Here is a 24,956-nt window from a genome sequence, read left to right on the forward strand (position 1 = left end):
GGTCTATAGATTAATAGAATAATAGGCTTAAGACTCTACTATAATAGCTATACTATATTAATAGAATAAGGAAATACGCAATTAGATTCTATCCTAACCCTCCTCTAAGCCCGCTAGGTTTAATAACATGCTACCTCCGCCCTCTCCTGCCTTATGCCACAAACCTTTCCTAGTTAGTTTGCTATATAATAGCACTAAGGCAAACTTCTCCTCCTAGTAAATAACTATAGAGTTTAAACTACGTGCAGACAAGGTCTTTATTAGGGATAAGGAGGTAAGGTTTATATATATTTAGTCCTAGTTATTACCTATAGTCTAGCGCGCTATAGCACTATACTTTAAGGATAGTGCACGCAAGCGTTAGGATATAAGCAGGTTTCTTAACTACCTAGCGTTCTATTATAGCAACTATTACAGGCAGGAGCGCGCCTAAGTTACGTTAGAACACTTATATTAGGGCTAAAATTAGCCTTTTATAGAGTTCTTTGTAAATTTTATGTAGCTCCTTATATAGTTAGGAGGTTTATACTAGGATAATAAATAGAAGCTTTTATAACTTTAGTAATCTCTTAATAGTTGTATGCGCTTAGTTTCCCTTAACAGGGGAGTCTCTAGGATAAACTACAACGTAGCTATAAAGGAATATAAGATAATTATAGTAGACATTAAAATAGCCTCTCTAGAACTAGGCTTCCTTTAGGCTAGTAAGTCTAAGGAACCCTAGTAGAAGTCTAACTTAGATTAGGACGGCGACACAAATATAGTAGAAGTGGCAGCCTTATTAAGTGCACCTACTAAACCGCTAATATTACGTCCTAACTAGATCCTACAGGACCTATTTAATGCACAGAAACTAGCAAGGGTCTGCACCTAGTATAGATAGGGCAGTTATTTTGTGCGTGCATGCCCTAATACCCTATTGCTATAACTAGTAGGTGTTAAGATAGTTATAGTATTAGCAAGCGGCACTAATTTAGGAAACTAGCTGCCCCTAACCTTAGGCTAAGTTAGGGGTATAAGGAGGACACTATAATAAAGGAATTATTAATAGTAGAGGCTATTAAGTGTCCCCTAGATATTAAGGCTAGGTTAAATAATCCTCCTTTCTTTATTCCCCTCCTCCTAGGTAGAGTAGAGAATGTGCAAGTAATAGTTAATTTAGGGTGCTAGTGTTTTAGTGTAGTTAAGGAAAAGTTAGCAAGATAGATTAGTAGGAACTTTATTAATATTCCCCCGCGACCCTTGCAATATACCTAGGGAATTACTAAGGGTATAAGAATTTTATAGTTAGTGGTATTAGACTATAATTTAGATAGTTAGCAGTCTTAGCTTTTAGCTTATATAGTACCTAGTCTCTCCTATTAACTAATACTAGGCAGACTATAGCTATATAGAGAGGGCGTTATTATAGACATTCTATAAGGTGAATTAATAATTAGGAAGGAGGGAAATATAGTAGTATAAGAAAGTAGGAGACGTCTGTATCCTACCTATATCTCTATTATCTTAGGTTTAGTTATAGTAGGGTTGCTAAATTAAGAACCCTAATAAGAAGATATATAGGTACAAATTTTTGCAATAAATATACTAGATATATTATAAGTAATATATAACTTATACCTAATAAAATATCTAGGAAGTGTTAATAAGGGAAGTCCTATTAACATACATACCTCCTATGTTTCTAGTAACATAGTTCCCTATAAGCCTAAGCATAAAACTAGAAAGACAAAGTTGCTACTAGAACTATAAGAGTTTAAGGACCTGTTTAACAAAGAGTTAGTAAGTAGTTTACTACCTTATTATAGTAGTATAGATTACTATATTTAGTTAATAACTCTCCTAGATAGAACCTAGCCTAACCCCCTGTAGGGTCCCCTATACCCTATATCGCGTAATTAATTACTAGAACTAAGAACACAACTTACTAGATTAATAGACAAGGGCTAGATCTAAGCAAGCTCTTCTGTAGCTAGAGCTCTAGTATTACTAGTAAAGAAGCTATTAGGCAGTTAGCGTCTGTGTGTAGACTACTAGATGCTTAATAGTATAATAACCTTAGACTAATACCTACTACTACTTATTAAGGAAACTTTGCGCATACTATCTAGCGTAAATTAGTTTATAAAAGTAGATATTTGCGCCGCCTTTTATAAAGTTAGAATAGTAGAAGGTTATAAGTCCTTAACTACTTTCTGCACCTAGTTTAGGTTGTATAAATAGTTAGTATATCTATTTAGTCTTAGTAGTACGCTATCTACTTTCTAACAATATATTAATGCTGCGCTTACAGAGTTACTAGGATTATATATAATAGCCTACCTTAACAATATCTTAATTTATTTAGGAGGAGACTAGTTTAACTATATAGAAAAAGTAAAGTGTATACTTACGCTATTAAAAGAAGTAGGACTATACCTAGACTTAGAGAAATGTGCTTTTAGTGTTAAGGAGGTACGCTACCTAGGCTATATTATTAAGGCAGGCAAATTACTTAGACCTAACCCTAAAAAGCTTAGGGTAGTATAGGAATAGGAATCCCCTAGGAATATAAGAGAGGTAAGGAGTTTTCTAGGTTTTACTAACTTCTACTATAATTTTATTACAAAGTTTTCTAAAGTAGTAGCACCTTTAAACTAACTAACTAGGAAGAACACCCTATTCTAATAGGGAGAGGAGGAATAAAGTATATTTAATACGCTAAAAAAGGTGTTTATATTAGGACTAGTATTAATATAATAGGACCTAGCTAGAGAAATATTATTAGAAGTGGACTATTTAGGATATGCTCTTAGGGGTTGCTTGTTATAAAAAGTTAGGGGCGTCTAGCGCCTAGTTACTTACTACTCTACAGCACTAATACTAGAGAGATAAAACTACACTATATATAACAAGGAATTACTTACTATTATAGAGTGTCTTAAAAGTTAGTTAGTAGAGTTACAGAGCGTTTATAAGCTATTCACAATATTTATAGACTATAAAAACTTAGAGTACTTTACTAGCCTTTAAAGCTTAAGCAAGTAATAGTGCTGCTAGGTAGAGGAACTTTTAAAATATTAGTATATCCTATAGTATAGGCCTAGCTATCTTGCAGGATAACCTAATACCTTAAGTAGACAACTATAAGATTTAAACTCCTCTAAAGCAATACTACAGTTAGTAATACGCCCTAAATTAATTTAGGTTATAGTGTTAGAAGCAGAGGAGGCGTCTAAGTTACTAAAGGGCGCTAGCCTCTTTACTAACCTACACATGTAGACACTATAGGACAAAGCAGTACTAGAAGATAAGATATACTAAGTACGTCTTAATACAGTTTAGAAAGGCGCTAGGTCTTTCCTAGTTTTAGCTAATATAAAGTAATAGATTAGGGACTATACAATTAGCGTACACAGCACTTTGCTCTAGAGGGGTGTTATTTAGTTACTAATATAGGAACCCCTTATAACTACTATTATATAGTAAGCATATAAATTAGGTTTAGTAGGATATCTAGGAAAGAACACAATATTTTAAATACTACGCCGCGACTATTATTAGGATAGAATATTAGGAGACGTTATGTAGTATATTTAAAACTACTATTATTATAGTGCTTATATCTCCTAGAAGCGCTAATAGGGTCTGTTATAACCTATACTAGTCGCGTCACGATACTAGTCCTAAATATCTATAGATTTTATAGTTAACCTACCTATAAAAGATAATAGCAAACCCTAGTCCCTATTAGTTATTACTAATAGATTGTCTAAATATATTTAGCTTAAAGTAATAGTCTCTATAGTAGCTAATTATTGTGCAAGGATCTTCTAGGATAACTAGTAGTAGTTCTAGGGCTTCCTATCCTCTATTATTACTAACTAAGGTTTAGACTAGTTAGGATCCTTCTAGATAATATTATACTAGATAACAAAGATAAACTAGTTACTATCTACTGCATATCACCCTTAGATAGACAGCGGGACAGAGCGGGCAAACTAAGAAGTGCAGGTAGTGCTGCGTATAATAGTATGCTTTAAGCAGACTAACTAGCCTAACTGCCTACTAGCCTACTAACTTGCACTTAATAATAGGGACTCTAGCATAACTAGTATTAGCCTAAATCTACTTTTAAATAGGTATACTATAGACACGCTATAAAAGTTAATATTACTACTAGTAAAGCCTAAGAATCCTTATAGGGAGGCTATAGCGTTCTTGTTACACCTATAGAGGGGTGTAGAGCTAGCGCAAGCTACTATCGCGTTCTAATAGTAATAATAATAGGAAGTAATAAACTAGTCCTAACACCTAGCTAAAAAGTTCCTAAAAGGTAATATAGTTTAGTTTATAATGCGTAATATAAAGATAAACTAACTAAGTAAAAAGTTTAACTAGCTATAGGTAAAGTATAAAGTAATAGAAGTTCCTACTCTACTTATAGTAGTATTAGACTTACTAGGGAGCTTATATAAGACCGTGCATATAGATCTGCTAGAGAGAGCTGCTAATAACCTGCTACTAAGCTAGAAGCTTTAGGACTTATAACTAGGTCTAATAGTTACTCTAGAAAATAAAGATGCAACACTAGATAAATAGGAAGTAGAAGAGATCCTTTATACAAAGAATGCAAGAGGAAAAGGGAAGTGTTAAGTCCTAGTAAAATAGAAGGGGTATATTAATCTAACATAGCACCTGCTAGAGGTAGTGCAGGATGCTAAGGCTCTAGATAGGTTTAAGGAATAGTATAGGGATGCTACGTATAATAATAGCCTAATATATATAAAAACTAGGAAGCAAGGGCAAAAGGAAACTAGAATAATAACTTAGACCTTTATTATAATTAAGAAGTAGAAAGGTATAGGAGAAATCTTTTAATTATCCTTATAACACTCTAAGCAAGTGCCCTACTACTAAAGTTTTATAATATAGCTAATAATTAGGTAGTAGTATCTATACTATTACTATCTATAACTAACCCCCCTCTAGCCCCCCCTAAACTATTATTTATATTATTCTAACGCCTCTATATCTCTTAGTAATAGTAGTGGCGCTTACGCGTATTATAGGTAGGGGACAACTTAGTTAATAAGTATAAGTAGTGGTAGTAGCAGCGTTAGGAGGAGGGTAGTGCTTTAATAGCTTACTAGCGCGTAGCACCCTAGGCCTAAAGAAAACAAACGTTAGAATAGATACAAAGGGAACAAGGGAAAAATAATACTAATAATAAGAGTCTTAATACCTTAGGTAGTGTGCTTAGTAGCGCTCTTAAGCTAGTTAATATAAAGGTTAGTTTAGGCCTAGGTCTTATTTATACACTAGTTAATATGCTAGAAGGCAACACTAGCAGCAGCAGCAAGCTATATAACGTTATTATTGCTATAACTACTACGCGAAGGCGTAATAGTAGACTAAAGAGGAAATACTAGAGTACTAGTAGTAGATAGAATAATAGCACTAAGCTAATACTAATTATAGGCGCGCAAGTAAGTAGTAGGGGCAAGTAGAGCAACAGCGTTATTAGTTTAAGCCCTTAATATAAGATCCTTAAAATAATAGTAGAGCTAGTAGAACTATAGTATAAACTAGTAATAGGTGCCTTTAGTAGGTTTCCCTATAAAAGTGCTAAGGGTCCCCTTCTTTATAATATAAAGGCAATCCTCCTAGTAACTATAATAAAACTAAAGCTAGTTGCAGAGGGCTTAGCGAACGTTAGGATTATTAGTAAGGATAGCTTCTAACTAAGTACAAGTCTTATAGCTATAATAGCAGGACTCGCACAAGCGCCCTAGATATAGTTAGAACTTGCCACAAAGAAAACAAAAATTAAGGGGAACTTACTACTACCCTCCTAATAGTCACACTTGCTAAAGAGACAAAGCTAGTTAATATACTAATTATAGGGAAGTGGCTTTATAAAGCTACTGTTGTATTCCTTATTATCTAAGTTACTAGAAATAATAAAGCTACTAAGTAACTAGGTTTAGGGAGATATGTGCTAAACAAAAAGTTAGTGCAGGAAATATAGGGAGAATATTAGAAGTACGCACCTTATCTTAGTAGGCCTAGCGTGGGGTCTAACTACCTTGTAGTAGATCCCTACTACTAGCACTAGCAGCTATAGACAAAGATATAATAGGGACTAGATAGGCAGGATTAATAGAAAAAGATTAGAGAAGGGGCTAATTAGTGGGGAAAATCTGTTGTATAATAAAGTAAGTTTAGGAAATTTATAGTAGGGTGGGATAGCTATATTAGAACTTTTATAGTAGGGTGCTAAAATAAGCGCATAGACGCTACGCGCGCGTACCGCTTAATATACAGGCCTGTTATAAATTAGGAAGGAATATAAATATATAACAACAAAACTAAAAAATATAGTAATAAAGCCTAATATAGATTATAGAGGACAAAGACATAACCCTAGACCCCTAAAAAGACAATTTCACGATAGTTTATAGGGGAAGGTTAGGGGTATGTAAAGGACTTAGGCTTATGCCTAAGCCTAGGTCTAACACAAGACGGACCAAGTCTAACACCACTACTAAGCGAACACACTAGACACCTATAAAAAGGCGTGGAGGGCTTATCTCTCCTTTAAGATACTAAATACTATTATTAACGCTTATTGCATTCTTCCCTTAAGGCTAGTCTATAACAATAACTATTAAGAGATTACTAAAGTTATAAAAGCTTCTATTTATTATCCTAGTGTAAACCTCCTAACTATATAAGAAGCTGCATAAAATTTACAAAGAACTCTATAAAAGGCTAATTTTAGCCCTAATATAAGTGTTCTAACGCGACTTAGGCGCGCTCCCGCCTATAATAGTTGCTATAATAGAACGCTAGGTAGTTAAGAAACCTGCTTACGTCCTAACGCTTGCGTGCACTATCCTTAAAGTATAGTGCTATAGCGCGATAGACTATAGGTAATAACTAGGACTAAATATATATAAACCTTGCCTCCTTATCCCTAATAAAGACCTTGTCTGCACGCAGTTTAAACTCTATAGTTATTTACTAGAAGGAGAAGTTTGCCTTAGTGCTATTATATAGCAAGCTAACTAGGAAGGGTTTGCAACGTAAGGCGGGAGAGGGCAGAGGCAGCATATTATTAAACCTGGCGGGCTTAGAGGTGGGTTAGGATAGAATCTAATTGCGTATTTCCTTATTCTATTAACGTAGTATAGCTATTATAGTAGAGTCTTAAGCCTATTATTCTATTAATCTATAGACCTATTATATTAGCCTTTCTACTATATTAGGTTGCACCTAGTTATTCTAAATATCTAGCGCGTCTATCTCTTATTACTATTATAGTATATTTAGAAGAAGATACTAAAATATTATAGACTAGCCTTAAGGGAGAATGCAATAAGCGTTAATAATAGTATTTAGTATCTTAAAGGAGAGATAAGCCCTCTACGCCTTTTTATAGGTGTCTAGTGTGTTCGCTTAGTAGTAGTGTTAGACTTGGTCTGTCTTGTGTTAGACCCAGGCTTGGGCATAAGCCTAAGCCCTTCACAGCCAAGACGCTAATTATTACTAGAAGGAGTAGGCAATCCTATACGCGCAAGCTAAGGTATATAATATTCCTAATATTAAAGGATAGCTTATAGTACAAGACTATCTTAAAGCTCTATCTACTAGGATCTTACTAGATTAGGGTAGAACTATGTTTTAAAGGATTATTAAAAAGTTAGTAATAGGAGAGCTAACTTACAACATTCTATAGGTTATCAAGATCTATTTATTACTTCTCTAAGAGAATAACATAAGATTAAGCTCTAAGGGTCCTGGAGTGTTTGCAACAATAGGAGCTCCTCCTTCTAATTAACCTAAGAAGGAGTCTTTATGCCTATGCAGTAGATCCTACCTATAGAAACCTCCTAAATGCAAAAACGTTGTTAAAGCTTAGACTAATATAGGTAACAAGCTCACTACTACTTAATAATTAGAGATTAAGAAAAAGATTAATAGGAATCTAAAATTTAAAGAGTTAAGAAAAGCTCTAATTAAGTCCTATCCTATTAATCAAGATTATAGTGGTAAGGCAAGCGCGATTACCTATCTAGGCAGTATCTAGGCGGCACTAATTAACCCTATGTTAATAGCGGAGAAAACAAACAGGATCTATTTAACTATAGACTTTGAAGCTTACGCTCTATTAAGGAGCACTATCTTTAATAATAGGGGTGCAATACACCTAGTTAATAATATAAGCTACCTAGAAGAAAGCTTGTTTAAATTAGTTAAATATACAATAGTTAAAGCAGGAACTTAAGCTTTTCTAATCTTAGGTAGAGGGACTAGAGTAATCCCTAATACTCTTAATAGACTAAGAGGTCTAAAAACAGAAGATTTAGTGCTCACTAACGTAGTGTTAGTAGAAGGTTTTTATGTAAATATTATATTAGAAGCTTAATTACTTAAAGCAGGAGTTTAGTTCCTTAGGCTAGATGCTACCTTATAGTTTAGATTATTAGGAAAGAGCGTTGTATTAGCCAAGTTACTACGCAAGTTTAACTTAACTTTCCTAGAATACAAGCCCTCTACCCCTTATTAAATAATCTAAAGCATAGTGCCTAAATAACCCTAACGATCCTAGACAACTTACCTAAGACACGACAGTAAGGAGCTTTAGCACTAATAATTAGGCTATTTAGGACCTTAGGCACTTAAAGCTCTAGTTAAGTTAGTAATAAACGTTAGGATTAAAGAAACTCCTAGGAGCAAATGCGAGCACTGCGCTATTACACATGCCTAATAGGTTATATTAAGATAACTAAGGGAAAGATTACTACGTCTATACTACTAGATATTATAGGATCTATTTAACATGCTAATAGGTATAGCTTATAAGCAATGGATCTTGGTATTAAAGTGCGACTACTTAGGAAAGCTTTATACCTATCTACTGTAAGCTAAAAACCTTAATAAGATTATGCAGGTGTTTAAAAATTTTAAGAGCTTAATACTTAACTAATATAAGCTTAGTATAGTTAAGATTATGCAAGATAACAACGTTGTAACACTCCCTTAGCGTAGCAAATCTCGCTTTTAGATCTAGGTAGCTAATTGTAACAATAAGGCAGAATTGCCTGCCCATTGTTCTATGCCAAGTTAGGCCTGATAAAGGCCCGACTTACTAATGTATATAGAGAACAGCTCGCCTATAGTTAGGATAGGCATGTTCTTCTTATCCTTTCGTACAAGACCTATAGGTGTAGGAATCTTATCCTTTTCTATATAGACGCGCACTCCTATATACCTTTAAGTTATATAGGATCCCTTTTGGATGCCCTACCTACCTAAGTTGTTACATTATAAGAAGAACATTATCCTAGCTAGTAATAGTATTTAAGAATATCGCATTTGTTGTTATTTTAAGCTACTAATTTAGTTCTAGTAGCTACCTAACCCTGCAACTCTATAGTTAGAATAGCTATTAGAACTTCTAACAACCAAAGCCTATAGGCTTAGACTTCTAGACCTATAGGTAGTGCTAGATTACCTTTAGAAAAATCGCGTCAGATTGCGTTAAGGTAGAGACCTGGAGACTACTAAAAGCCTAGAGGAATTAGAGGCAAAGCTAATATCCTCCTACAACCAAACCCTAAAAGAAAAAGAAAAGATTTATTGTTCTTATTAACTACAAAATATTAGACAAAGGCAAAGGAAGGGTATCTAGTTTAGCTGCTTTTAAAAGCCTATTCACTAATAGAAAGAAATTAGATAAGGAAGACTTGATTAATAACGCCCTCCTTAAAGGACCCGCTTCCTATCTATCTCTTAAGGTACCTCGCGCTCCTAGGAAATCTTAAAGTAACACCTCCCTTAAAGAAAAATATATATTAACCCTATCTAAAAAGAAGAGGTTAGAGGAATAAGTAAAGCAACTTACTAATTAGTTGTACAACACCTCCCTCTATAAGGAGATATAGGGCACTACCTAACCTAGCTAGTCTTTAGCTTCTATACTAAACCCTATAGTGTATACTATAAAAGCTAAGAGACAATCTAAAAAGACGCTAAATATCTCCACACTTAGTAATAGTGCTAACCCTACTTTTAGATAATAGCAAGTATCTATTTAGGATAGGCTAGAGATTAACACTAATTACTACCCCTCTTCTAGAGCTTAGATAGCGTTAGTCTAGGGACACTACTTAGGACTAGCAAGAGAATACTTAGAGCCACGTTACCTATCTAATTCCCTAAGTCTTTAATTCTAAAAAGCTAAGGAAATAATTACCCTCCTTTAAACTTACTTTATTACTAGAAATAAGATAGCTAAGAGTTAGACTATATTTAACCGCCTGTACATAACTAATATAGAGACGTTCCCTACTTTTAAGTTATAATTCTAGAGTCTTGCTATTAGAGGAGAAGTACCCTAATTAGAGTAGTATTACTACCTCTAGATAAAGATTACACCTTCCCTAAGGATGCTAAACCTTGCTTTCTAACAGAATTAGCACAATAATTTCAAGACTATAGTAGATTATCTTACTACTTTTAATATAGAACGCTGCCTATACCCTACCTTGTCTACTCCTACCTAGACTACTCTGTTATCTAGAAAAGGACTAACCTCCTTCTAACACTCTAGAAACTAGTCCTATTTAGACGCTAATTAGAAACCCTATAATAGACCTTTAATAGCTAAACCTTATATGCCCTACTTATAATAACAAGGCACTATCCCTTAAAATAATTAACCCCTATCTGCTACGCTAGCTATTCCTAGCGCTACTATAATAGGAACCCTAGTAACTTGCTATAATTATAGAAAGCCTAGGCACTTCTCTAGTAACTGCCCTAAACCCCCTAGGATTTAGGCTATAGATGTGGAATAGGTTACTAAGAATTCTAAGGAAGAAGATACCGCTAAATTAACTAATTTAGATAGCTATTAGACAGGAAACAACAACGCCTAGAAGGATCCTCCTTCCTAGGCCTAACTTAATATAACCTGTTAAACCTTTCCTTAACTAAATTGTTTATTAGTTCCTATTTGCTTGCACGTATAACCCTATACCTTAATAGATCTAGTGTTCGCCTAAACGCTTTAGTAGATACTAGGGCCTAAGGTTACTTATTTCTTAATTTAAAAATTACTTATAATATCTCTTCTACACTTAGGGTACCTATCTAAAAGTTACTATACAAGCTTACTATTAAAGGGTTCTAGGACTAGATTACCTCCCTAGTTGCCTACTATATTTAGCTTTACATAATAGTTAGTGGCTAAAAGGTTTACAACTGCCCCTTTATAATAGTAGACTTAGGTTCTTAGGATTGTATTATTAGACAACACTAGCTAAAATAGTTCTAAATCCTAATTAATACAGATAAATCTTAACTAATCTAGCTAGAGAAATATCCTCTAACCTACGACCCCGCACCTCCTATTCTAGTATAACTCTACTAGCAAGTACCGTCTACTCTAGTTACCTATAATATCTTGCAAAGAGACGCCCTTTAGGATTAAGAGGAGAACTAGAACTAAAACAGTCCTAGTTTAATTAACAGGATACGTAGTATACTTAAAATTCTAGCCGCTTATAGGGCTGTTACTAAACCTATCACGCTACCTACCCTAGTCTAATCACTAACTATTACCCTACCCGCAAAATTTTAAATTGCTACTATTTCTGCTAATACTTTGTATTTTAATATAAAAAAATCTTCTAATAAATTCTTTACTACTAGCCTGTATAAGATTAAGCGTAGGATCCAAACCCTATCTAAATAGGATACTCTTAACCACCGCTTGTTAGATAAGAAACTCCCCTCTAACTATAACTCCTATTAGGACGTCTTTAACAAGGCTAAGACTAACAAACTTCTAATCTACTAGCCTTATAACCATAAGATAGTCCTAGAGGAACCCCTTCTAAACTACTAGAGTCCCCTCTATCGTTAAAATGCTAAGGAACTCTAGGCTACTAAGGAATATGTACAAGAGCACCTATAGAAAGGTTTTATTAAGACTAGTTAGAGCCTATTTGCCTCTCCTATCCTGTGTGTTAAGAAGCTAAATAGAGGCCTTAGGATCTGTGTGGATTACTATAAGCTTAATAGCTTAACGCGAAAGGACGCGTATCTAATACCCTGCATAGACAATCTGTTATCCTAACTAGCTAAAGCAAAAATCTTTACTAAGCTAGATATTCGTGGTGCCTTTAATAAGATCTAAATAGACCCTAACTTAGAGGAGTACACCACTTTCTGCACTAGGTATAGTGCCTATAAATGCAAAGTCCTACTATTTAGACTATATAATAGACCTGCAACCTATTAGCACTATATAAATAATATACTAATAGATTATTTAGATAACTTCTATATCGCCTATCTAGATAATATCCTTATCTACTCTAAAAACCTTGCTACTTACAAGGACTATGTTTACAAAGTCCTTAAGCGTCTTTATTCTGCTAGATTACAGGCTAATATTAAGAAAAGCAAATTCTATACAACCTGTACCTGTTACCTTAGATATATCCTTACTAACAAAGGCTTAGAGGTAGACCCTAACAAAGTTAAAGTACTCTAAAACTAGTCCGCTCCTAAGACAATAACTAGAGTAAAGTCCTTCCTAGGATTTACTAGATTCTACTAGCAATTTGTGGAAAACTTCTCTAAGATAGCTAAGCCCTTAACCACCCTCTAGAGTCCTGCTACCCTATTTGTATGGACTTTGGAATGCCAACAAGCCTTTAACTAGCTTAGGAATACCCTGCTAGCAATCCTAAGCTTAGCTTACTTCTATCCTAAGTACCCTCTAAAACTAGAGATAGACGCCTCTAATAGAGTTATTACAGCTGTCCTCTTACAGGAGCATCCTAATAGGAAATAGTACCCTGTATCCTTCTTTAGTTAGACCCTTACTAGTTCTAAACTTAACTAGGAAATCTATAATAAAGAATTATTTGCAATAATCTGCGCCTTTAAGAAATATTATGCTAACCTAACAAGTACTTAGCACCTTATTAGAGTATACACAGACTATAGAGCACTAGAGTACTTTATATCTACTAAAGTTCTTAGTGCTAGGCAAGCTAGATAGCTAGAGGTTATAAGTCCCTTTAACTTCTAAATTAAGTATACTCCTAGATCTTACAACGCCCAAGCTAATATCCTAAGTAGAAGGGAATAGGATATAATTAACCTTAAGACTACTTAAAGGGATAATTGTTTACAAGTAATAATCGCCCTAGATAGGTTACACCCCTAAATTAACTCTAACTTAGCGCAAGACTACCTAGCTAAGCGTTCCTTACTAATCCTTGCTTTAATTACAGCAGTTTAGAACCCTATAACTCTTAGATCCCTAGAACTTATTAAAGCTCTTCTCTAAGAAAATAGGTCCTTATTCCTAATAGAAAGATTAGAGTTGCCTAAGCACTATTAGATAGAAAATAGACTCCTTCTCTACTAGGATTAACTTTGCGTGCCTGCTAGATTAGTCCTATATACTAGACTAATTCGTAAGGCTTATAATTAAGTATCTACTACCTACCTATTAGCCACTAAAACCTATTAGATTCTAGCCCTACATTACTACTAGAAAGGTATAGAGACTACCTATAAACGCTACGTTTAGAACTGTATCCTATACAGGAGAGGGCACCTAAGATAGCACTAACTCCCTAGCATACTCTACCCCCTTCCTATCCCTAGTCTACTAATGCAACACCTGTGCATTAATTTTAAGGATTTTCCCTAGGATTAACGTGGTTACAATTAGATTATGGTTATTATTAATCGCCTATTAAAGCAAGCTATTACTATCCCTTGCCACAAAACTATAGACGCCTAAGGTATAGCTACCTTATTTGTTTAGTAGGTGTACTAATTTAGACACACTCTAGATACTATTATTTCTAATTAAGGCCCTTAGTTTGTATCTAGTTTCTAGTCTAAATTCTGTTAGATTATAGGCACTAAAGTTAAGCTCTCTACTACCTACTACAAATAAACTAATAGATAAACTAAGATTATAAACAAGTATATTAATTAGAGACTAAGGCCTTTTGTATCCTATTACTAAGATAACTAGAGCGACCTACTACCTATAATAGACTGTGCCTAAAGTACTCTTCTATATTTATCTATTAGCATAGCTCTATATTAGCTCCTCTTTAATTCCTTACTAAAGCAAAGTTAGTATTAGAAACTAGAAAAGACCCTATCTACTATCCTAGAGAAACTAAACCACAAGGACGCCTTATCCCTTGCTACTTAGATACACAACGCCTAGAAGATTGCTAAAGAAAATATAGAAAGAGCTTAAGACTAAATACGCTCTACTACTAATTACTATTGCTATCTAGTTAACTAGAAGGTTAGTAACCATGTTTATCTATCTACCGCTAATCTTGCTATTTTACGACCTAGCCAAAAACTATCTAAATAATAGGAAGGCCCCTTTAAGGTATTAGGACAAGTAGGAAACGCGTATCGCCTCTAATTGCTACCTAGTTCTAAGATCTATAATGTTTTTTCTCCTAATATACTATATAAAGATCCCTAAGACCTGTTGCCTAGATAAGAGGCTCTAAAACCCCCTAGTACCCCTATACAAGGTGTAGAGGAATAGGAGGTAGAAGAAATCCTAGCTAGCAAATTATATTAATCTAAGCTAAAGTATAAGGTTAAGTAGGTTAGACACAATCCTAATCCTATTTAGTATCCTGCCTCTAACTTTATAGGTGCTCCCTATAAATTACAGGCATTCTACTAATAGTATCTAAATTAGCTAGGTCCCCCATGTAGCTTACTAAAATAGATTTAAGTATAGGAAAAAGGTAAAGAGGATCTAATATTACTTCACAATAATTATACCTAATATTAGAACTAATTCATATCCTATTTAGCTACGTATTATCTATTAACTACTATCTATTACTATTATTCTTGTCGCTATTTATTATTATATCCTATTTAGAACCTTTAAGGTTCCTAGGACACTACCCCTAGGAAACCTCTTTATTCTATATCTATCTCTCTATTAGAACCTAGTTTAGACTCTGTATTAGCTAAGATAGCGCCTAGACTATCCTTCTTCGCTAGCTTCTAGACAACTAGTGCAGTAGGGATTAGAGCAGGTACAGGAGTAGGGGCAGGAGCTAGGACTAATTTAGACTCCTTCTCGTGGAACGCTTTTATCTTAGCCTAGACTAGGAAAGTTACCTCCTAATTTAGTGCTAATTCCTCCTTAAGTTTGTTAATAGCCTTTATTAAGCCCCTAACTACTAAGACTATCTTATAGATACTATTCTAAAGCTAACGTAAATTAGATATAGTAGTATAATAGGTAGCTATAAGGATTTTAGTAGCCTCTATACCCTTAGTCTAAGTATTAGTAATAGTAACGCACTTAGCTAGGTTTTAGGTAGTTTCTTAAATAGCAGCCTTAAACTGCTTAATATCCTTCTAATAGGTAACTATAGCTTCCTTATCCTTATCCCCTTTAGTAGGGTTTCCTATTAGGCTGTAGTATTCTTCTAGAGCACCCCTAAGGGCAGAGTACTCTTAGCTAACAAAAGAAGGAATCTACTAGGATTAGTAAAGGAACCCTATTAGACTTAGATACTTACTAGATTGCAATACTTATTCTAGGAGATACAGTACTAGCACTTCTTAGAATTCTTTAACTTAAAATCAAAATTATTAAACCTACCCCTAGCTAGAGCCCTAACTGCTCTTATACAGAGAGCGCGATAAGCGACAGGAAGGACTCCTAGTAGTACTAGTACTAGCATAGCTAAAGGTTCTGATTTAGATTAGTAACTATTTAATTATATAGATTAAATACTTACTAGATTTTAGATAGATTAGGTTAAATAATTAAAAAATTAGGGATATAGGAATAAGAAAGTTAGTAGGTAGAGGGCTAGTTATAGGCAGGCTAGGGATAGGGGTCCGTGCCCTAGGAAGAAGAAGTGAAGGTAAAGGCAGAGGTGAAGGTGGATTTATTTTGCAAGAGCTTTCTTTTAATAAGGGATCTAAACCTAATCTAAAGGATAGGGACTATCCTTTCTCTATAGGAGGGGGTAGTGTAATAATAAGGCAGAATTGCCTGCCTATTGTTCTATGCCAAGTTAGGCCTAATAAAGGCCCAACTCACTTATATATATAGAGAACAGCTCGCCTATAGTTAGGATAGGCATGTTCTTCTTGTCCTTTTGTACAAGACCTATAGGTGTAGGAATCTTATCCTTTTCTGTACAGACGCGCACTCCCATATGCCTTTGAGTTGTATAGGATCCCTTTTAGATGCCCTACCTACCTAAGTTGTTACACTAATAATAGTATTAAAATTAAGAGCTTACCTGTATATACCTATAGACCTAATAGAGGAGTAGAAAGAGTAGGGCAGGAGATTATAACAAAATTAATTAAAATAAGGATTAGTGCTAACCTACTAATAAAGCTCTAGCCTAAAATTGTTAAAGCAGCGTCTTAGCTCTATAACATAAGCCTGTCCTATGCTTATAATATAATATCACCTAACAAAGTGCTAGATTATTAGTTTACTAGATACTTTAGGTAGTAGCAACTAGAGTAGATAAGGGAGGCAACTACTAATCTCCGCCCTAATTATAGCAGAATATACGCCTATGGCTGTTAAGCTTACCCCCTTAATAGAGATTAAGCAGCTAGGCGTTACAAGAGGGTTTTTAAGTTAAACCCTTAGGGTTATATTAGATATCTAGTAGGATATAGAGCATCTAATATATATAGGATATAGATCCCCTTGCTTAATTAGATAATTATAACGCAGAACGTTACCTTTAATAAGAATATTTTCTATAAAGAGAAAGATCTAGAGTAGCTTTAATAGTTAGAGGCTTAAAAGATAGTTAATATTATTAGCAAAGATAAGATCTGTAATATAGGAGAAGCATATAAAGAGCTTAATATCTTTAATTAGCTTTGTATTGCGGCAGAGCAATATAAGGAGTCTAGTAAGCAAGGAGGACTAAACCTAGCGTAGGAGCTAGGGAGTAGGGTAGAGCTAGAGGAGGTAGATAATTAGGCTAGCTAGCCTAGTAATTCACAACCCCCTAAGCAGACACCTCTAGCGTAGGTACTAAGCATAGCTAGCTTAGCACAAAGGATCTATGCAAAGTCCCCTAAGCTAATAGGGCTCTAAACTCCTAAACTAACACTAGAACTAAACTTTAGTATAGGAGATAAAGGATCTATGCAGGTTATAGATTAGGGTTATACTACCTAAGATAGTAGTAATCTAACTTACTTTAACGCCATAATAGGTAGCTCCTAGGAAAGACCTAGAGGGGAGAGTGCTATTAGTGGGTCACTCTATAAGAGCACGGAGATAGGTAAGGGCACCCTATCTAGCTCTTATAGGGGTGGTAAGCAGAGCTCCTACCTACCCGCTTTAGGACTAGATTCTGTATCTCCTGCAGATCCCTTACAAGCGGCACCTAGAGCTCCTAGAAGAAGTAGAAAACTGTGAGTTAAAGGACTGCCACTAACGCGTGTTAGTAAGCAAGCTTAGGGATAGGACCCTAATAAACTACTAGGAGGCGACACAAGTGTAGGGATATATATAGTGATAGATCTATTAGATATAGATCTAATTAGAAATCCCTTGTATAATCTTTTAGTATATCCTAACCTAAACGCTATAATCCACGCTATAATTATAGTAGTAATAGGGAGCAAATCTCCTAAAAACCCTAAAAGAAATACGCACTAGGACGCTCTACAAAAAGAGCTAAAATAATAGAAGGATCTCTATAACTACTAAATAGGACAGCAATTTAGAGATATAGTATATAAAGAAATTAATACTCTGCTAAAAGCTAGTACCTAGGAGGAGATTAATAGGCTAGCTAAGGGAGAGCGTCTACTCCTACTTAAATAGGTGTTTACATACAAGCTTAATTAGGATAGTTACCTAATTAAGTGTAAAGTAAGGATAGTAGTAAGAGGAGATTAATAGCTTACTAACTTAATTTATTTAACCTACGCAGCTAACCTAGTAGCTTAAACCTTTAGGACTATAATAGCTATTAGAGCTAAGTTTAACCTTAAGATATATTAATATAACGTTGTTAGAGCTTTCCTTAACGCCTTAAGGGATTAACACCCTATAGTTATCTGCAAGCTACCTAAAGGATATTAAATACCTAGGAAGTGCGTTAAGCTTAAACAAGCTCTATATAGACTAAAAGACTTACTATTATTATAGTATAATAAGCTCTTAACTATACTCTAAGAAAATAAGCTTATTGCTTCTAAAGAGGAGCTATGCCTATTCTTTAACAGAGATTAAAGTATCTTGTTAATATTCTATATGGACAATATCCTATCGCTGTATCACTAAAACTACGCAAGCTAAGCTTACAAAGTTATCTAAGCTCTAAAGCAAAGATATACTATAGAAGAAAAGGGACCTATAAGCTAGTTTCTAGGGGTAAGAGTAATCCAGGATAGAAAGAGATAGATAATAACGCTTATTTATAATAAATATATTAACAAGATTATAAAGAAATTTAATCTAGTAGAGATAGGAAAATTCCCTACTATACTACTATTAAGTGAAGATATTAAAAAGAGCACTAGAGAAGCCACTAAAAAGGAGATTAAGGACTATTAGGAGCGCGTTGGATTAATCCTTTACACCTTAATTATAGTGCGCCCTAATATTGCCTATATAGCCTCCTAGCTCTCCTAATACCTTACTAACCTATCTAAACAACACTTTGATGCGGTTAATTAAGTGATTGTCTATCTATACTAAACTTAATACTAATTAATCTAATATAGGAATAGGGATCCTAATAAGCTTATAACATATAGTAATGCGTTATTTGCTAATAATATTAATACTTAGCGATTATTATATAGATACCTAATCACGCTCTTTAGAGGACCTATTATTTAGAAGGCAGCTTAACAATTAACTATTACCACGTTAACTACTAAGGTAGAGCTCCTTGCGCTTAAGCAAGTAAGCAAAGAAGCAATAGCGTTAAAACGCTTTTTAACTAAAATACACCTTACTTTAGAAACTACCTAGATAATTAATTGTAATAATTAATAAACTATTAGGTTAGTAGTAGGTAATAATAAAAGGATCACTACTAAGCTACGCTATGTAGATATTTAAAACATGTAGCTTAGGTAAGAGTATATAAAGGGATCTTTCTATATTACCTACCTACCTACTAGTAATATACTAGCTAATAGGCTTACTAAAAACCTAACTATATAATAATTTATAAGGTTTAGGGAGCACCTAAAGTTATATAATAGTAGAGTATATATTATATAATATTAATTAAAGTAAGGTAGTATACAAGATCTATTAATATATAATATAAGAATAACTAACTATAGCCTACCTCTCTATTATTAACTAGGTAGCTTCCCTAAGGAGCTCTATTACGCGCGTAAAGCGTGCCTTAGAGTCTATAGGGAGCCGCCTAGGTTACCCTATCCTAGGATCCACAGGGGGAACCTTAGAGGAGCTAGAGTCCTTATCTTCTAATAAGGAGCTCTAGGCGCCCTTAGCTATAGAAGCAGCCTTACGCGCAAGCTTAGCGGCAGCAGCAGTAGCTTTTACTAGCTCCTGCTATTTAGCCTTACTCTCCTTAAGGAGCACTAAGACCCTCTGCTTCTTATCCTTAAGAAGGTCTTAGCTCTTACCTACCTGCTTCCTTGCTAGGAAGGACAGCGTAGAATATTAGGCAAGCTTAGGGCTATTAGTTTATTAGTATAAGATCTTGCTAAAAGTGTTATAAAGGAAAAATTCTTGTATAGATTATATATATTAGGATATAGCTATACCTAGAGGAGCACTACTAGCACTAAGTCCCCCTACTAGAAGAGTTATAGCACTCGCTATTAGACTTATTAAAGAGCGTAGAGCGTAGATAATTTAGACAAGTTTTAGCACAATAAATACTAGGCTCTCTATAGTAGGAGGATCTTAGGGTCTCCTTAGGAGCTAGAGAGGGAGTAGGAGCAGGGATAGGGGATAGGGTCTAGGGAGGAGCGGGAGCTAGAGTTAGAGCTAGAGTAGTAGGAGCTAGAGCGGGAGCGCCCTTCCTTAGCTTTATAATCTTAGCTATAGTAGTAGTAGCTACGCGCTTAGCTACTGTACACTCTATAATAGCCTTACGCTTAGTAGTAGCGCGCTCTTCTTTAGCAGCAGCGGCTTTAGTGACTATAGCTTTAGCTGCGCGGGAGGCGATAAGGGTAGTGCAGGCAGAGCAAGCGCAAGTAGTAGATTTTAACTTTAACTAAGATATAAGTTAGTAGGGATATAGGTATAGTTTAGATCTTTAGTTGCATAATCTTATAATTTAAGCTATAGTAAAGATTATAGTTAGGTAGATAGAGTTATAGAGCCTAGTCTAGATAATATCTAAGTGCGTAAGCGCAGGCTAAATAAGGAAGGCGCGCTAGTTAGTATCTAAAGGGTAAGCTAATTTAACCCTTTAGATATACGAGGCTCTAATTGGCTATACTACCTACTAACTACAGGCGTAACCACAACAATAAAAGATCCACCTACACCTAGGGGGTGTGTTGCAGGAGGGATATTAACTAGATCACAGAGCATCTTAATCCTAATTAATCCTAATTAATCCTAGTTAATACCCCTGTATGACCCACTATCTAATTAACTGCTAGCTTACTGCCAAGTGCCTAATAAAAAGCAGGAGCTCTAGTAAGGAAGGTTTACTAATTATTCACCTTCTAGTAAGGGTAGCTAAAGCTCTATATATAAGAGTCTAATTATAGTAGATATAATCTAATAATCTATCTACTAAATTATTCCTAACCTTAGTGATCTAAATTTCCACAACTATTAACTCTTAATTATTAATTATCCTCCTCTTAATTACTTTTACTAGAATCTAAGATGTTAAAATATTAGTACTCTGCATGTTCTTTATCTAAGAGCGTCCTAGGCCTAATCTTAAGAGTAGGACTGCCTATATCTAGTCGCAGGATTCCCTAGTCCTAATACTCTAATTTAACTTCCTTATTTTCTTCTCTTCCCTCTATACCTAACTTATTAAACTGCGTAGGCGGCGCTTAGAAGATATGCCTATTTTCCTATAGTAACCTATCCTATAACTTTGTAAGCCCTTAGTCTTCCTAGTTTACCTTATCCTAGCTTCTCTAGTAGAAGATCTTTACCCTCTAGCCTAGCGTTATATATGTAAACTTAGCTCTATCTAAATCTTTTAGCTAATACGTCCCTAACTCTAGAAAGCTCCGCGCTACTAGGTATAGACCTAGCTATTTGTTACTAAGTTTCCTATCTCTAGACATATCTATCTAGCAGACCAAATCCTATAGTAGTACTAATAAGCTAGGGCTAATTTCCTCCCTTTAAATTTCCTTGTAATTATCCTAATATTCTTTCTTCTATAAGCGCAGCCTCTTAATCCTTAATACTATATCTTTAAGAAACTAATCTCTTAGGTTAACCTAGGTGGCCCTTACTACTAGTAGCTAAGCCCTATCTATTATCTGCCTAAAGGGGAGCGTCTGCTATATTAGAAGAGCTAGTTTAATTAGGAGCACTAGGTTCTAACTAGTAACTAGCTAGTATGCGGAGTATCTAGTATTTTCTTAAATAGATATTTAGTTAGCTAGGAGTACTATTAGTAGATTAGAGACCTAGCTCCCCTAGAGCTTCGCAAGTGCGTTAATAATTAGTTTATGCCCTCCTTTAATTTTTCTATTAAACTAAGGGTTATAGGTGGAGATCTAAACCCTATATATACTATAGATAGTAGCTAAATTATAAATAACTTTTTAGAAGTTAGGCCCCCTATTAACTATAATCCTTCGCGCCATGCTCTATCTATATAGGATGTCTTTGTATATAAATTTAGCGATAGTTTTTAATCTATTGTTTAGTAATACTTATACTTTAGGGTACCTGCTTAAATAGTCCTAGGCTATTACTAGGAATTATTTCCTAGAATTATAAGGCATGTAGACTATATTAATAGCTACTATCTCCTATAGCGTATAGGAGTAGGTGTTAGTAAGTATGTTAACCTTCTTCTTGCTACTTCTTTTCTAATACTTATAACACGTGCGTAGAGTAAGCCTTACTATCTTATATATCCTTTCCTACTAATATCGCTAAGCTATTATTAAGTAGATAGCATTTACCCTATAATAACTAATAAGGCGATGCATTTCCTATATAGTAGTAATCCTAACGTCTTTATTATTAACTACTTATCTTACTACTATATTTTAAGATATCTTGTAGAAGAGGAACCTATCTCTTATAAAGAAGTTTAATGCTTATTTCTTCTATGTACCTAACTCCTTCTGCAGAACGTCTGGGATTTTGAACCTAACTAGAAACTAGGCAATTCCTTCTAATTTAGCGCTATATTTAGGACGTAGCACTTTGTCCTTTATTAGATTATATAACTTAATATTAGCAATTATATGCTTAATAAAGTCTTTAACGTTGTCTTTGGTTTTATTAGGGGTTTCCTATTAAACCAACAGGGAGAGTAACCCATTCAAACGAGGAGAAGTAGGAGGGGCAAGGTTCAATAGTAGTGGTGCCATGGTGGAGGATATGGTTCAATGCGGGAACATAAGTGAAAAGATAATATTGTAAAGTTAAAGTAAAGTCTCTAAGAGTTGTTATTATCCTATCCTCTAATCCTTTATACCTTTATACTATTTAATCTACCTAACCTTTTAGGCTAAGCCTTGTTTTTCTCCTATACATCCCTTACTATAGCACAAACCTCCCCCTCCTTTAAGCTTGGCCCTATTAAGCTTAGCCCTTACTCTCCTCCTCCTAGTCTGCAACCCTAGTTCCTAGCTCGTTAAGCTTTAGGTGAGGGAGTAGGAGTATCTAGGGTCTCTAATCTTAAACCTAAACTTAACGAGACAGTTCTCCTCTACACCCTAGCTAGACTTCCTAGATAGCCTAGCCCTAGGCGCCTAGATCCCTCCGCCTTCTATTCCTCCTTAATAGCTCCTAGATGCTTTTTAACAGCATCTAGAGTCTCTAATTACTTAATCTATCTATTATACCTCTACTACTCTCCTGCCTTAGTAGGCCGTACTCCCTTTGTGCTAAAGTAGGATTAGTCTAGTACCCTAGCTTCCTTATCCTTACTAAATGCAAGCTTCTTATTCTTAATATAGATAGCCTAATTCTTCTTTAACTCTTTTACTATCTTAACCTAACTCTTCCTAATCTATACTCCTATCTTTTCTCTATTTAAATCTCCTATTAGGTACTTCTAGATCTCTACCTTTACTAAAGGGTTATCCTATTAAACCTAATATATAATTGCCTTTAAGATCTAGGTTAGATAGGTAGCCTAGACGTCCCTAGGAAACTACTATTAGACTCTACTATATTTAACTAGGTGCCCTAATAGAGTCTTTAGGGCTATACTTATTTATAGGTAGGCTAGTACAATCTCTATATATATCCCTATCTCTAGTACCTCTATTATTATTATATTATCCTATACTTTTATATACTATAGTAGAACCATACGCTGCGTTTAAGTGGTGGGTCTAGTAGATCTATATAGTATTACTAGGCTTATAATCCTTGCCTATCCTTATTAGTAGATTTCCTTCTCCTATTTTACTATAGGGCACTTCTCCCTTAGCTCTTTAGGCTAGTGCACCCTATCTTCCTATACCTAGATATAGGCCCTCTTGTTCCTTCTTAATCCTCTATCTATCTAATTTACCTAATTCTTTTATACTTCTTTAAATCTAATTAGAAGCTTAGTATAGTTATCTTAGTCCTTATTATTAAAAGAAACTAAGCCTAAGATTATCTTAAGCCCTTGTCCTAACTGCGCTGCCTTAGAAAGGTTCACGTCCACGTAATAAAAGAAGGTCTAGTCTCCTGCCTAGGCATACTTAGTGTAGTATAGGTATAAGATTAGGTTTATAGTTTCCTAGATTATAGTGTATTAGAGCTAGTATCCTATATCCCCTTGCACTAGCTATTAAACAATAGAGTAGTATATAGTCCTGCACTACCCTAAATTAGCTACCTACTTTATCTCCCTTAAGTGCTATTTATATATCTTAAAGCACTTATCTACTATCCTTACTAGTTCTAGGTCTTTATAGATCTAGGTAAAGGTGTCTAGGGTTATGCTTCCTTTCTATAAGAAGCCTTAGTAACTCTACTTAAATCTTATCACCTATTATAGCTAAGCCTAGTTAATTATTAGTGCTATCTTCTTTAGCTAGTAGCGATAAGCTTGTAGATCCTTAGAGGTATAATCTTGGTTAAACAGCTTAGTAAAAGCTACTATAGTAACTAGGTTAGCTTATAAATTTCCCTATTCTCTAGGCTTATAGTATAGCATGTTTAGCTATCTATTACTTGCCTCTGCGTTTAGAGTCTAAGTATAGAGCCCTATCTTGCTAGTAATAAACTTTAAGTAGCTAAAGCATACCTAATTTAAATCCTATACTATCCTCCCCTTAGCGTCCTAGATAGTGCTGCAATTAGTGACTTTATAGTACTATGCTTTAACTAGCTTCCTTTACTTAGTGTCGTTAAGTGCACTACTCCTAATCCTAGTGGTAATTAATTATAGTATAGAGTGTTAGTTTTTGCACTAATAGGGCGCTTTATTCTTAACTATAGCATACTTATCTTTAGTAACACCCTCTTCTTCTAGTATTATTATCTTAGTATCTAGAGTCTTATTAAGTTCCTTAAGCAGTCTAGGTAAAGAGTTGCGTAATTTATTTATTACCTCTATATTAGTATCCTATAGTTATAGGCCTGCTACTATATATTAGCTAATAATACTAAACTCCTAGTAAACGTTCTCTCCTATCCTTTTTAAGAGCTAGGCGGCGTGTCTTCCTTGTGCTCTTGTTATCCTTTGTATAGGCAATTCTGCTAGAGATTCTTCCTCTAAGATATAGGTAGCTAATTTAAT

This window comes from Plenodomus lingam (assembly GCF_022343315.1).
Source record: "Plenodomus lingam strain CAN1 chromosome Unknown scaffold_20, whole genome shotgun sequence".
Classification (NCBI taxonomy): Eukaryota; Fungi; Ascomycota; class Dothideomycetes; order Pleosporales; family Leptosphaeriaceae; genus Plenodomus; species Plenodomus lingam.